Consider the following 12900-nt stretch of genomic DNA (forward strand, 5'->3'; position numbering starts at 1 on the left):
GAGTTCCTCTGCATCTCCCTCATCGACTTCTGCCAACGATCGACCGCTGACTGCTCCAGGACACCTACAAAACTGCAACAAAGTAGCAAGATGACTACCAGCGACATTGTAGCACCTAATCCTGATGGCTTTCTCGACTGTTTCCTGGTGGTGCATGCTCTGGGGGCTGTCTGCCTTCACCCTCACTGGAAGCCAAGAAGAAATCTCCCTTGGGTCGACGGAATCTTCCCCCTGCTCCAGCAGGCACCAAACGTCAGCATCACTGGTACTCTGGGACCCCTCTCATCCTGACGAGCGTGGCCCCTGGAACACAGGTGGTGGACCCAAGTTAACCAGACTGTCCAGTGGTCCAACTGTCCAAATTTGGAGGAGGTAAGTCCTTGCCTCCCCTCGCCAGACAGTAATCCTGTTTACTGCGTGAACTGCAGGTGCTAGGGCTTCTGTGTACTTTTGCAAGGAATCCTTTGTGCACAGCAAAGCCCAGGTCCCCAGCACTCTGTCCTGCATTGCTCAACTCACTGAGTTGACCACCGGCTCCAAAGGACCCTCTTTTGTAGTGTTTAGATGACCGCTGTGCACAGTTTTTTTGAACCCATGTTCAAGTACTTCTACGGGTACTGCCTTCTTGGTAATCAGCTCTCTGTGTTGCTGAGTGCCACCTCTGTCTCCTCTTCCAAATGGCGACCCCCTGGTCCTTCCTGGGCCCGAGCAGCACCCTCTTCTTCAAATGCCACCTTTGAAGCTAGCAAGGCTTGTTTGCAGTCTTTCTCCAAAGAAACAACTCTGCATCCTCCAGCACTCCGTGGCACATCCTCTATACCAAGGAGAAGTTCCTGGCACCTTTTGTTGTTGCAGAATCTTCAGTTTCTTTCATCCAGAGGCAGCCATATTGCACCTTCATCCGGGGTTTAGAGGGCTCCTGCCCCCCATGGACACTTTCGTGACTCTTGGACTTGGTCCCCTTCCTTTACAGGTCCTCAGGTCCAGGAATCCGTCTTCAGTGCTTTGCATTCTGTTGTGGTCTTTGCAGAATCTCCTATCACGACTTTAGTGCGTTTCTGGGAAAGTAGTATCACTTTACTTCTACTTTTCAGGGTCTTGGGGTGGGGTATCTTGGACACCCTTAGTGTTTTCTTACACTCCCAATGAACCTCTACACACTACACTAGGCCAGGGGTCCCTAAGTGGTTCGCATTCCACTTTCTTAGTATATGGTTTGTGTTGCCCCTAGACCTATTGCATCCTATTGTATTTTAAAGTGTTTGCACTACTTTTTTAACTGTTTACTTAGCTGATTTAAGAAGGATGGTAAGTCTTCTGACAAGGGTGGGGACAAAGATAAAAAGCATTCTGAGTCTTCAGTAGGCCCACATAAATCCTGTGGGGGAGGTGGGTCCAAATCCTCTTCTAACAATAAAAATAAGTCATGGTGTTATTTGTGTAAGAGTAAAGGCCATTGGGCAAGTGATTCCACTTGTCCAAAGAAAACCCCCAGGCTCCCACTACCACAACCCCTACTGCGTCCTCTAGTGCCCCTAGTAATGGCAGTGGTGGTGGGACGTCTACTACAAATAGCCAATCAAAGGGTGTAGCTGGGCTCACCATTGGTAATGTAGTTGGGGTTGGTCTTGTTAGGGAGACCACAGAGGCTGTTTTAGTCTCCGATGGTGGTATTGACTTTGCCATCTTGGTTGCTTGTCCCCTTAATATGGGTAAGTACTAGCAACTTCCCCTAATAAATGGTGTTGAGGTTGAGGCCTACAGGGATACAGGAGCCAGTGTCACTATGGTGATTGAGAAACTAGTTCTCCCTGATCAACACCTACTTGGTCAGCAGTACCAAGTGACTGATGCTCATAACAACACTCTTAGCCACCCCATGGCTATTGTGAATCTCAGCTGGGGGGGGGCGTTACTTTTCCAAAGAAAGTTGTGGTGGCCACTGATTTACCTGTAGACTGCTAAATAGGCAATGATTTGGAGACATCAGCTTGGGCTGAAGTGGAGTTGGAGGCTCATGCAGCAATGCTGGGCATTCCATGGCATATCTTTTCTCTCACAAGGGCTCAGGCCCAGAAGCAAAAGAGGACAGCAAAGCTTGGATCCTGGAACAATGGACCAAGTGGTTCCAAAGGCTAAGGGTAGAAAGGGTAAATCCTTGCCCAATATCCCTCCCTCTCCAGAAGATTCCTCTTTTGAGGAAGAGGAATCCTCTCCCTGTGCAGAACCTACACCAGATGAGCTGGCAGCAGACACTGCTGAGCTTTTGGGTGCAGGGGGGGCTGCTAGAGAAAAGCTGAGTGTGGCACAACAGACCTGTCCCACACTAGAGGGTTTGAGACAGCAGGCTGTCAAACAGCAGAATGGGGACTTCACTGATAGCCATAAGGTCTATTGGGAAGACAACCTCCTCTACACTGAGTCAAGGGACCCTAAACCTGGAGCTGCCAGGAGATTGGTCATCCCTTTGCAGTATAGGGGGTTTCTCCTGACCTTGGCACATGATATTCCTTTGGCTGGGCATTTGGGCCAGAGTAAAACTTGGGACAGACTTGTTCCATTGTTTCACTGGCCTCACATGTCAGAGGACACTAAGGAGTTTTGTCGCTCCGGTGTGGCCTGCCAAGCCAGTGGCAATACTGGTGGCACACCTAAGGCCCCCTTAATTCCACTCCCAGTGGGTGGGGTGCCCTTTGAAAGGGTAGGGGTTGACATAGGTGGCCCTCTTGACCCTCCAACAGCTTCAGGCAATGGGTTTATCCTTATGGTAGTGGACCATGCCACTAGGTTTCCTGAAGCAATACCCTTAAGGACTACTACAGCCCCTGCAGTGGCAAAAGCCCTCCAGGGAATCTTTTCCAGAGTGGGTTTCTCTAAGGAAGTGGTATCAGACAGAGGTAGTAACTTCATGTCTGCATTCCTCAAAGCTATGTGGAAAGAGTGTGGTGTAACTTACAAGTTCACTACTCCTTATCATCCACAGACAAATGGTCTGGTTGAGTGGTTTAATAATACTCTCAAAGGCATGATCATGGGACTCCATGAAAAACTCAGAACGAGATGGGATGACCTGTTGCCATGCCTCCTTTTTGCTTAAAGGGAGGTACCCTAAAAAGGAGTGGGCTTTAGCCCCTATGAACTTCTCTTTGGGCACCCTGTAAAAGGTCCCCTTGCTCTTGTGAAGGAGGGTTGGGAACAACCTTTGAAAGCTCCCAAGCAAGACATTGTGGATTATGTACTTGGCCTGAGATCCAGAATGGCTGAGTACATGAAAAAGGCAAGTAAAAACCTTCAGGCCAGCCAAGAGTTCCAAAAGCAATGGCATGACCAGAAGGCTGTCCTGACCCAGTACCACCCAGGTCAGAAGGTGTGGTTATTGGGGCATGTGGCCCCAAGAGCACTCCAAGACAAATGGAGTGGACCCCATCTCATTGTTGAAAAGAAAGGTGAGGTCACCTACTTGGTAGACCTGGGCACTGCCAGGAGTCCCCTTAGGGTGCTCCATGTCAATCGCCTAAAACCCTACTATGACAGGGCTGACTTAACCCTGGTCATGGCAACTGATGAGGGGCAGGAGAAGAGAGTGACCCTCTCCCTTACCTCTTCTCCACCACTGAAGCTGATGGCTTAGTGGAGGGAGTGGTGCTTGCAGATTGCCTTACTGCAGAGCAGAAGGACAACTGTATAAATCTCCTAGGCCAAATCTCTGACCTCTTCTCACTGATCCCAGGTACAACTACCTGGTGTGATCACACAATCAACACAGGAGACAGCTTGCCTGTCAAAAGTAAGATTTATAGGCAGCATGACCATGTCAGGGATTGCATAAAACACGAGGTTCAGAATTTGTGGAATCTAGGAGTGATTGAGCCTTCTGAAAGCCCATGGGCTAGCCCAGTGGTGCTTGTCCCAAAACCTCATAGTAAAGATGGTAAAAAGGAAATGAGGTTTTGTGTTGACTATAGAGGTCTCAATCAGGTAACCAAGACTGATGCTCACCCTATACCCAGGGCAGATGAGATCATAGATACACTGGCTTCTGCCAAGTATCTAAGCACTTTTGACTTAACTGCAGGTTATTGGCAGAGTAAGCTGTCAGAAGATGCTAAACCTAAAACAGCATTTTCCACCATTGAAGGGCACTACCAGTTCACTGTTATGCCCTTTGTTTTGAAAAATGCACCCGCCACTTTCAGAGGTTGGGGAACACAGTCCTGCAAGAGTTGGAAGCATTTAGTGCTGCATATCTAGATGATATAGCGTTTTTTAGCTCCACCTGGGATGATCACCGGGTCCACCCATGGAAGGTTTTGGAGGCCCTGCAAAAGACAGGCCTCACTATCAAGGCTTCAAAGTGCCAGATAGGGCAGGGGAAAGTGGTTTATCTGGGCCACCTGGTAGGTGGGGAGCGGATTGCACCACTGCAGGGGAAGATCCAGACCATTATGGAATGGGCTCCCCCTACAACTCAAACCCAGGTGAGAGCCTTTCTAGGCCTCACAGGGTACTCTAGGAGGTTCATCAAGAATTATGGCTCTATTGCAGCCCCTCTTAATGACCTCACCAGCAAGAAAATGCCTAAGAAGGTATTGTGACAGCTAGCTATCAAAAGGCTTTTGATGAGCTTAAACAGGCCATGTGCTCTGCACCTGTCCTAAAAAGCCTTGTTACTCCAAGAAATTCATAATCCAGACTGATGCTTCTGAATTAGGGGTAGGTGCAGTTCTATCACAGTTTAACACTGAGGGCCAGGATCAACCTCTTGCTTTTATCAGTAGGAGGTTGACCCCTAGAGAAAAGCATTGGTCTGCCATGGAGAGGGAGGCCTTTGCGGTGGTCTGGGCACTGAAAAAGTTGAGGCCACACCTGTTTGGCACACACTTTATTGTTCAGACAGACCACAATCCGCTATTATGGCTTAAACAAATGAAAGGTAAAAACCCTAAATTGTTGAGGTGGTCCATCTCCCTACAGGGAATGGACTATGCAGTGGAACATAGACTTGGGAGTACCCACTCAAATGCAGATGGACTCTCCAGATATTTCCACTTAGACAATGAATACCCATCTGGGCAAGGTTAGCCTTATTGTCCCTCGATTGGGGGTTGGGGGTTGTGTAGAAAAGTACCATCTCGCCTGGCATGTTACCCCCATTTTTACTTGTATGTCAGTTTGTTTTTGCCTGTCTCACTGGGATCCTGCTAGCCAGGACCCCAGTGCTCATAGTTTGTGGCCTGAATGTGTGTACCTGTGTAGTGACTAACTGTGTCACTGAGGCTCTGCTAACCAAAACCTCAGTGCTTATGCTCTCTTTGTCTTTAAAATTGTCACTATAGGCTAGTAACCATTTTCACCAATTCTAATTGGCACACTGGAACACCCTTATAATTCCCTAGTACATGGTACCTAGGTACCCAGGGTATTGGGGTTCCAGGAGATCCCTATGGCTGCAGCATTTCTTTTGCCGCCCATAGGGAGCTCAGACAAATCTTGTACAGGACTGCCACTGCAGCCTGAGTGAAATAACGCACACGTTATTCACAGCCATTTTTCACTGCACTTAAGTAACTTGTAAGTCACCTATTTGTCTAACCTTCACTTAGTGAAGGTTAGGTGCAAAGTTACTAAGTGTGAGGGCACCCTGGCACTAGCCAAGGTGCCCCCACATAGTTCAAGGCAATTTCCCCGGACTTTGTGAGTGCGGGGACACCATCACACATGTGCACTACATATAGGTCAATACCTATATGTAGCTTCTAATGGTAACTCCAAATATGGCCATGTAACATGTCTAAGATCATGGAATTGTTCCCCCATGCCAAATCTGGTATCGGGGTGCCAATCCCATGCATCCCTGGGGCTCCACTATGGACCCCGGGTACTGCCAAACCAGCTCTCTGGGGTTTTCCCTGCAGCTACCGCTGCTGCCAACCCACACACAGGGTTCTGCCCTCCTGGGGTCTGGGCAGCCCAGGCCCAGGAAGGCAGAACAAAGGATTTCCTCTGGGAGAGGGTATTACATCCTCTCCTTGTGGAAATAGGTGTTAAGGACTGGGGAGGAGTAGCCCACCGCAGCCTCTGGAAATGATTTGAAGGGCACAGATGGTGCCCTCCTTGCATAAGCCCATCTACACTGGTTCAGGGAACCCCCAGTTCCTGCTCTGGCATGAAACTGGACAAAGGAAAGGGGAGTGACCACTCCCCTGTCCATCACCACCCCAGGGGTGGTGCCCAGAGCTCCTCCAGTGTGTCCCAGACATCTGCCATCTAGAATCCAGAGGTGTGAGGGCACAATGGAGGCCTCTGAGTGGCAAGTGCCAGCAGGTGACGTCAGAGACCCCTCCTGATAGGTGATACCTCTCTAGGTGGCCAATCCTCCTCTGAGGGCTATTTAGGGTCTCTCCTGTGGGCTTTTCCTCTGATAACGATTTGCAAGAATTCACCAGAGTTCCTCTGCATCTCCCTCATCGACTTCTGCCAACGATCGACCGCTGACTGCTCCAGGACACCTACAAAACTGCAACAAAGTAGCAAGATGACTACCAGCGACATTGTAGCACCTAATCCTGATGGCTTTCTCGACTGTTTCCTGGTGGTGCATGCTCTGGGGGCTGTCTGCCTTCACCCTCACTGGAAGCCAAGAAGAAATCTCCCTTGGGTCGACGGAATCTTCCCCCTGCTCCAGCAGGCACCAAACGTCAGCATCACTGGTACTCTGGGACCCCTCTCATCCTGACGAGCGTGGCCGCTGGAACACAGGTGGTGGACCCAAGTTAACCAGACTGTCCAGTGGTCCAACTGTCCAAATTTGGAGGAGGTAAGTCCTTGCCTCCCCTCGCCAGACAGTAATCCTGTTTACTGCGTGAACTGCAGGTGCTAGGGCTTCTGTGTACTTTTGCAAGGAATCCTTTGTGCACAGCAAAGCCCAGGTCCCCAGCACTCTGTCCTGCATTGCTCAACTCACTGAGTTGACCACCGGCTCCAAAGGACCCTCTTTTGTAGTGTTGAGATGACCGCTGTGCTCAGTTTTCTTGAACCCATGTTCAAGTACTTCTGCGGGTACTGCCTTTTTGGTAATCAGCTCTCTGTGTTGCTGAGTGCCACCTCTGTCTCCTCTTCCAAGTGGCGACCCCCTGGTCCTTCCTGGGCCCGAGCAGCACCCTCTTCTTCAAATGCGACCTTTGAAGCTAGCAAGGCTTGTTTGCAGTCTTTCTCCAAAGAAACAACTCTGCATCCTCCAGCACTCCGTGGGACATCCTCTATACCAAGGAGAAGTTCCTGGCACCTTTTGTTGTTGCAGAATCTTCAGTTTCTTTCATCCAGAGGCAGCCATATTGCACCTTCATCCGGGGTTTAGAGGGCTCCGGCCCCCCATGGACACTTTCGTGACTCTTGGACTTGGTCCCCTTCCTTTACAGGTCCTCAGGTCCAGGAATCCGTCTTCAGTGCTTTGCATTCTGTTGTGGTCTTTGCAGAATCTCCTATCATGACTTTAGTGCGTTTCTGGGAAAGTAGTATCACTTTACTTCTACTTTTCAGGGTCTTGGGGTGGGGTATCTTGGACACCCTTAGTGTTTTCTTACACTCCAAATGAACCTCTACACACTACACTAGGCCAGGGGTCCCTAAGTGGTTCGCATTCCACTTTCTTAGTATATGGTTTGTGTTGCCCCTAGACCTATTGCATCCTATTGTATTTTAAAGTGTTTGCACTACTTTTTTAACTGTTTACTTAGCTGATTTAAGAAGGATGGTAAGTCTTCTGACAAGGGTGGGGACAAAGATAAAAAGCATTCTGAGTCTTCAGTAGGCCCACATAAATCCTGTGGGGGAGGTGGGTCCAAATCCTCTTCTAACAATAAAAATAAGTCATGGTGTTATTTGTGTAAGAGTAAAGGCCATTGGGCAAGTGATTCCACTTGTCCAAAGAAAACCCCCCAGGCTCCCACTACAACAACCCCAACTGCGTCCTCTAGTGCCCCTAGTAATGGCAGTGGTGGTGGGACGTCTACTACAAATAGCCAATCAAAGGGTGTAGCTGGGCTCACCATTGGTAATGTAGTTGGGGTTGGTCTTGTTAGGGAGACCACAGAGGCTGTTTTAGTCTCCGATGGTGGTATTGACTTTGCAATCTTGGTTGCTTGTCCCCTTAATATGGGTAAGTACTAGCAGCTTCCCCTAATAAATGGTGTTGAGGTTGAGGCCTACAGGGATACAGGAGCCAGTGTCACTATGGTAATTGAGAAACTAGTTATCCCTGATCAACACCTACTTGGTCAGCAGTACCAAGTGACTGATGCTCATAACAACACTCTTAGCCACCCCATGGCTATTGTGAATCTCAGCTGGGGGGGGGGGGGTTACTTTTCCAAAGAAAGTTGTGGTGGCCACTGATTTACCTGTAGACTGCTTAATAGGCAATGATTTGGAGACATCAGCTTGGGCTGAAGTGGAGTTGGAGGCTCATGCAGCAATGCTGGGCATTCCATGGCATATCTTTTCTCTCACAAGGGCTCAGGCCCAGAAGCAAAAGAGGACAGCAAAGCTTGGATCCTGGAACAATGGACCAAGTGGTTCCAAAGGCTAAGGGTAGAAAGGATAAATCCTTGCCCAATATCCCTCCCTCTCCAGAAGATTCCTCTTTTGAGGAAGAGGAATCCTCTCCCTGTGCAGAACCTACACCAGATGAGCTGGCAGCAGACACTGCTGAGCTTTTGGGTGCAAGGGGGGCTGCTAGAGAAAAGCTGAGTGTGGCACAACAGACCTGTCCCACACTAGAGGGTTTGAGACAGCAGGCTGTCAAACAGCAGAATGGGGACTTCACTGATAGCCATAAGGTCTATTGGGAAGACAACCTCCTCTACACTGAGTCAAGGGACCCAAAACCTGGAGCTGCCAGGAGATTGGTCATCCCTTTGCAGTATAGGGGGTTTCTCCTGACCTTGGCACATGATATTCCTTTGGCTGGGCATTTGGGCCAGAGTAAAACTTGGGACAGACTTGTTCCATTGTTTCACTGGCCTCACATGTCAGAGGACACTAAGGAGTTTTGTCGCTCCTGTGTGGCCTGCCAAGCCAGTGGCAATACTGGCGGCACACCTAAGGCCCCCTTAATTCCACTCCCAGTGGGTGGGGTGCCCTTTGAAAGGGTAGGGGTTGACATAGGTGGCCCTCTTGACCCTCCAACAGCGTCAGGCAATGGGTTTATCCTTATGGTAGTGGACCATGCCACTAGGTTTCCTGAAGCAATACCCTTAAGGACTACTACAGCCCCTGCAGTGGCAAAAGCCCTCCTGGAAATCTTTTCCAGAGTGGGTTTCTCTAAGGAAGTGGTATCAGACAGAGGTAGTAACTTCATGTCTGCATTCCTCAAAGCTATGTGGAAAGAGTGTGGTGTAACTTACAAGTTCACTACTCCTTATCATCCACAGACAAATGGTCTGGTTGAGTGGTTTAATAATACTCTCAAAGGCATGATCATGGGACTCCATGAAAAACTCAGAAGGAGATGGGATGACCTGTTGCCATGCGTCTATTTTGCTTAAAGGGAGGTACCCTAAAAAGGAGTGGGCTTTAGCCCCTATGAACTTCTCTTTGGGCACCCTGTAAAAGGTCCCCTTGCTCTTGTGAAGGAGGGTTGGGAACAACCTTTAAAAGCTCCCAAGCAAGACATTGTGGATTATGTACTTGGCCTGAGATCCAGAATGGCTGAGTACATGAAAAAGGCCAGTAAAAACCTTCAGGCCAGACAAGTGTTCCAAAAGCAATGGCATGACCAGAAGGCTGTCCTGACCCAGTACCACCCAGGTCAGAAGGTGTGGGTATTGGGGCATGTGGCCCCAAGAGCACTCCAAGACAAATGGAGTGGACCCCATCTCATTGTTGAAAAGAAAGGTGAGGTCACCTACTTGGTAGACCTGGGCACTGCCAGGAGTCCCCTTAGGGTGCTCCATGTCAATCGCCTAAAACCCTACTATGACAGGGCTGACTTAACCCTGGTCATGGCAACTGATGAGGGGCAGGAGAAGAGAGTGACCCTCTCCCTTACCTCTTCTCCACCACTGAAGCTGATGGCTTAGTGGAGGGAGTGGTGCTTGCAGATTGCCTTACTGCAGAGCAGAAGGACAACTGTATAAATCTCCTAGGCCAAATCTCTGACCTCTTCTCACTGATCCCAGGTACAACTACCTGGTGTGATCACACAATCAACACAGGAGACAGCTTGCCTGTCAAAAGTAAGATTTATAGGCAGCATGACCATGTCAGGGATTGCATAAAACACGAGGTTCAGAATTTGTGGAATCTAGGAGTGATTGAGCCTTCTGAAAGCCCATGGGCTAGCCCAGTGGTGCTTGTCCCAAAACCTCATAGTAAAGATGGTAAAAAGGAAATGAGGTTTTGTGTTGACTATAGAGGTCTCAATCAGGTAACCAAGACTGATGCTCACCCTATACCCAGGGCAGATGAGATCATAGATACACTGGCTTCTGCCAAGTATCTAAGCACTTTTGACTTAACTGCAGGTTATTGGCAGAGTAAGCTGTCAGAAGATGCTAAACCTAAAACAGCATTTTCCACCATTGAAGGGCACTACCAGTTCACTGTTATGCCCTTTGTTTTGAAAAATGCACCTGCCACTTTCAGAGGTTGGGGAACACAGTCCTGCAAGAGTTGGAAGCATTTAGTGCTGCATATCTAGATGATATAGCTTTTTTTAGCTCCACCTGGGATGATCACCTGGTCCACCCATGGAAGGTTTTGGAGGCCCTGCAAAAGACAGGCCTCACTATCAAGGCTTCAAAGTGCCAGATAGGGCAGGGGAAAGTGGTTTATCTGGGCCACCTGGTAGGTGGGGAGCGGATTGCACCACTGCAGGGGAAGATCCAGACCATTATGGAATGGGCTCCCCCTACAACTCAAACCCAGGTGAGAGCCTTTCTAGGCCTCACAGGGTACTCTAGGAGGTTCATCAAGAATTATGGCTCTATTGCAGCCCCTCTTAATGACCTCAACAGCAAGAAAATGCCTAAGAAGGTATTGTGACAGCTAGCTATCAAAAGGCTTTTGATGAGCTTAAACAGGCCATGTGCTCTGCACCTGTCCTAAAGAGCCTTGTTACTCCAAGAAATTCATAATCCAGACTGATGCTTCTGAATTAGGGGTAGGTGCAGTTCTATCACAGCTTAACACTGAGGGCCAGGATCAACCTCTTGCTTTTATCAGTAGGAGGTTGACCCCTAGAGAAAAGCATTGGTCTGCCATGGAGAGGGAGGCCTTTGCTGTGGTCTGGGCACTGAAAAAGTTGAGGCCACACCTGTTTGGCACTCACTTTATTGTTCAGACAGACCACAATCCACTATTATGGCTTAAACAAATGAAAGGTAAAAACCCTAAATTGTTGAGGTGGTCCATCTCCCTACAGGGAATGGACTGTACAGTGGAACATAGACCAGATATTTCCACTTAGACAATGAATACCCTTCTGGGCAAGGTTAGCCTTATTGTCCCTCGATTGGGGGTTGTGTAGAAAAGTACCATCTTGCCTGGCATGTTACCCCCATTTTTACTTGTATGTCAGTTTGTTTTTGCCTGTCTCACTGGGATCCTGCTAGCCAGGACCCCAGTGCTCATAGTTTGTGGCCTGAATGTGTGTACCTGTGTAGTGACTAACTGTGTCACTGAGGCTCTGCTAACCAAAACCTCAGTGCTTATGCTCTCTTTGTCTTTAAAATTGTCATTATAGGCTAGTGACCAATTTCACCAATTCTAATTGGCACTCTGGAACACCCTTATAATTCCCTAGTATATGGTACCTAGGTACCCAGGGTATTGGGGTTCCAGGAGATCCCTATGGCTGCAGCATTTCTTTTGCCACCCATAGGGAGCTCAGACAAATCTTGTACAGGACTGCCACTGCAGCCTGAGTGAAATAATGCACACGTTATTCACAGCCATTTTTCACTGCACTTAAGTAACTTGTAAGTCACCTATTTGTCTAACCATCACTTAGTGAAGGTTAGGTGCAACGTTACTAAGTGTGAGGGCACCCTGGCACTAGCCAAGGTGCCCCCACATAGTTCAGGGCAATTTCCCCGGACTTTGTGAGTGCGGGGACACCATTACACACCTGCACTACATATAGGTCAATACCAATATGTAGCTTCACAATGGTAACTCCAAATATGGCCATGTAACATGTCTAAGATCATGGAATTGTTCCCCCAAGCTAAATCTGGTATCGGGGTGACAATCCCATGCATCCCTGGGGCTCCACTATGGACCCCGGGTACTGCCAAACCAGCTCTCTGGGGTTTTCCCTGCAGCTACCACTGCTGCCAACCCACAGACAGGGTTCTGCCCTCCTGGGGTCTGGGCAGCCCAGGCCCAGGAAGGCAGAACAAAGGATTTCCTCTGGGAGAGGGTATTACATCCTCTCCTTGTGGAAATAGGTGTTAAGGACTGGGGAGGAGTAGCCCCCCGCAGCCTCTGGAAATGATTTGAAGGGCACAGATGGTGCCCTCCTTCCATGAGCCCATCTACATTGGTTTAGGGAACCCCCAGTTCCTGCTCTGGCGTGAAACTGGACAAAGGAAAGGGGAGTGACCACTCTCCTGTCCATCACCACCCCAGGGGTGGTGCCCAGAGCTCCTCCAGTGTGTCCTAGACCTCTGCCATCTAGAATCCAGAGGTGTGAGGGCACAATGGAGGCCTCTGAGTGGCCAGTGCCAACAGGTGACGTCAGAGACCCCTCCTGATAGGTGCATACCTCTCTAGGTAGCCAATCCTCCTCTGAGGGCTATTTAGGGTCTCTCCTGTGGGCTTTTCCTCTGATAACGATTTGCAAGAATTCACCAGAGTCCCTCTGCATCTCCCTCATCGACTTCTTTCAAGGATCGACCG

Source organism: Pleurodeles waltl, chromosome 11, assembly GCF_031143425.1.
Source record: "Pleurodeles waltl isolate 20211129_DDA chromosome 11, aPleWal1.hap1.20221129, whole genome shotgun sequence".
NCBI classification, from domain to species: domain Eukaryota; kingdom Metazoa; phylum Chordata; class Amphibia; order Caudata; family Salamandridae; genus Pleurodeles; species Pleurodeles waltl.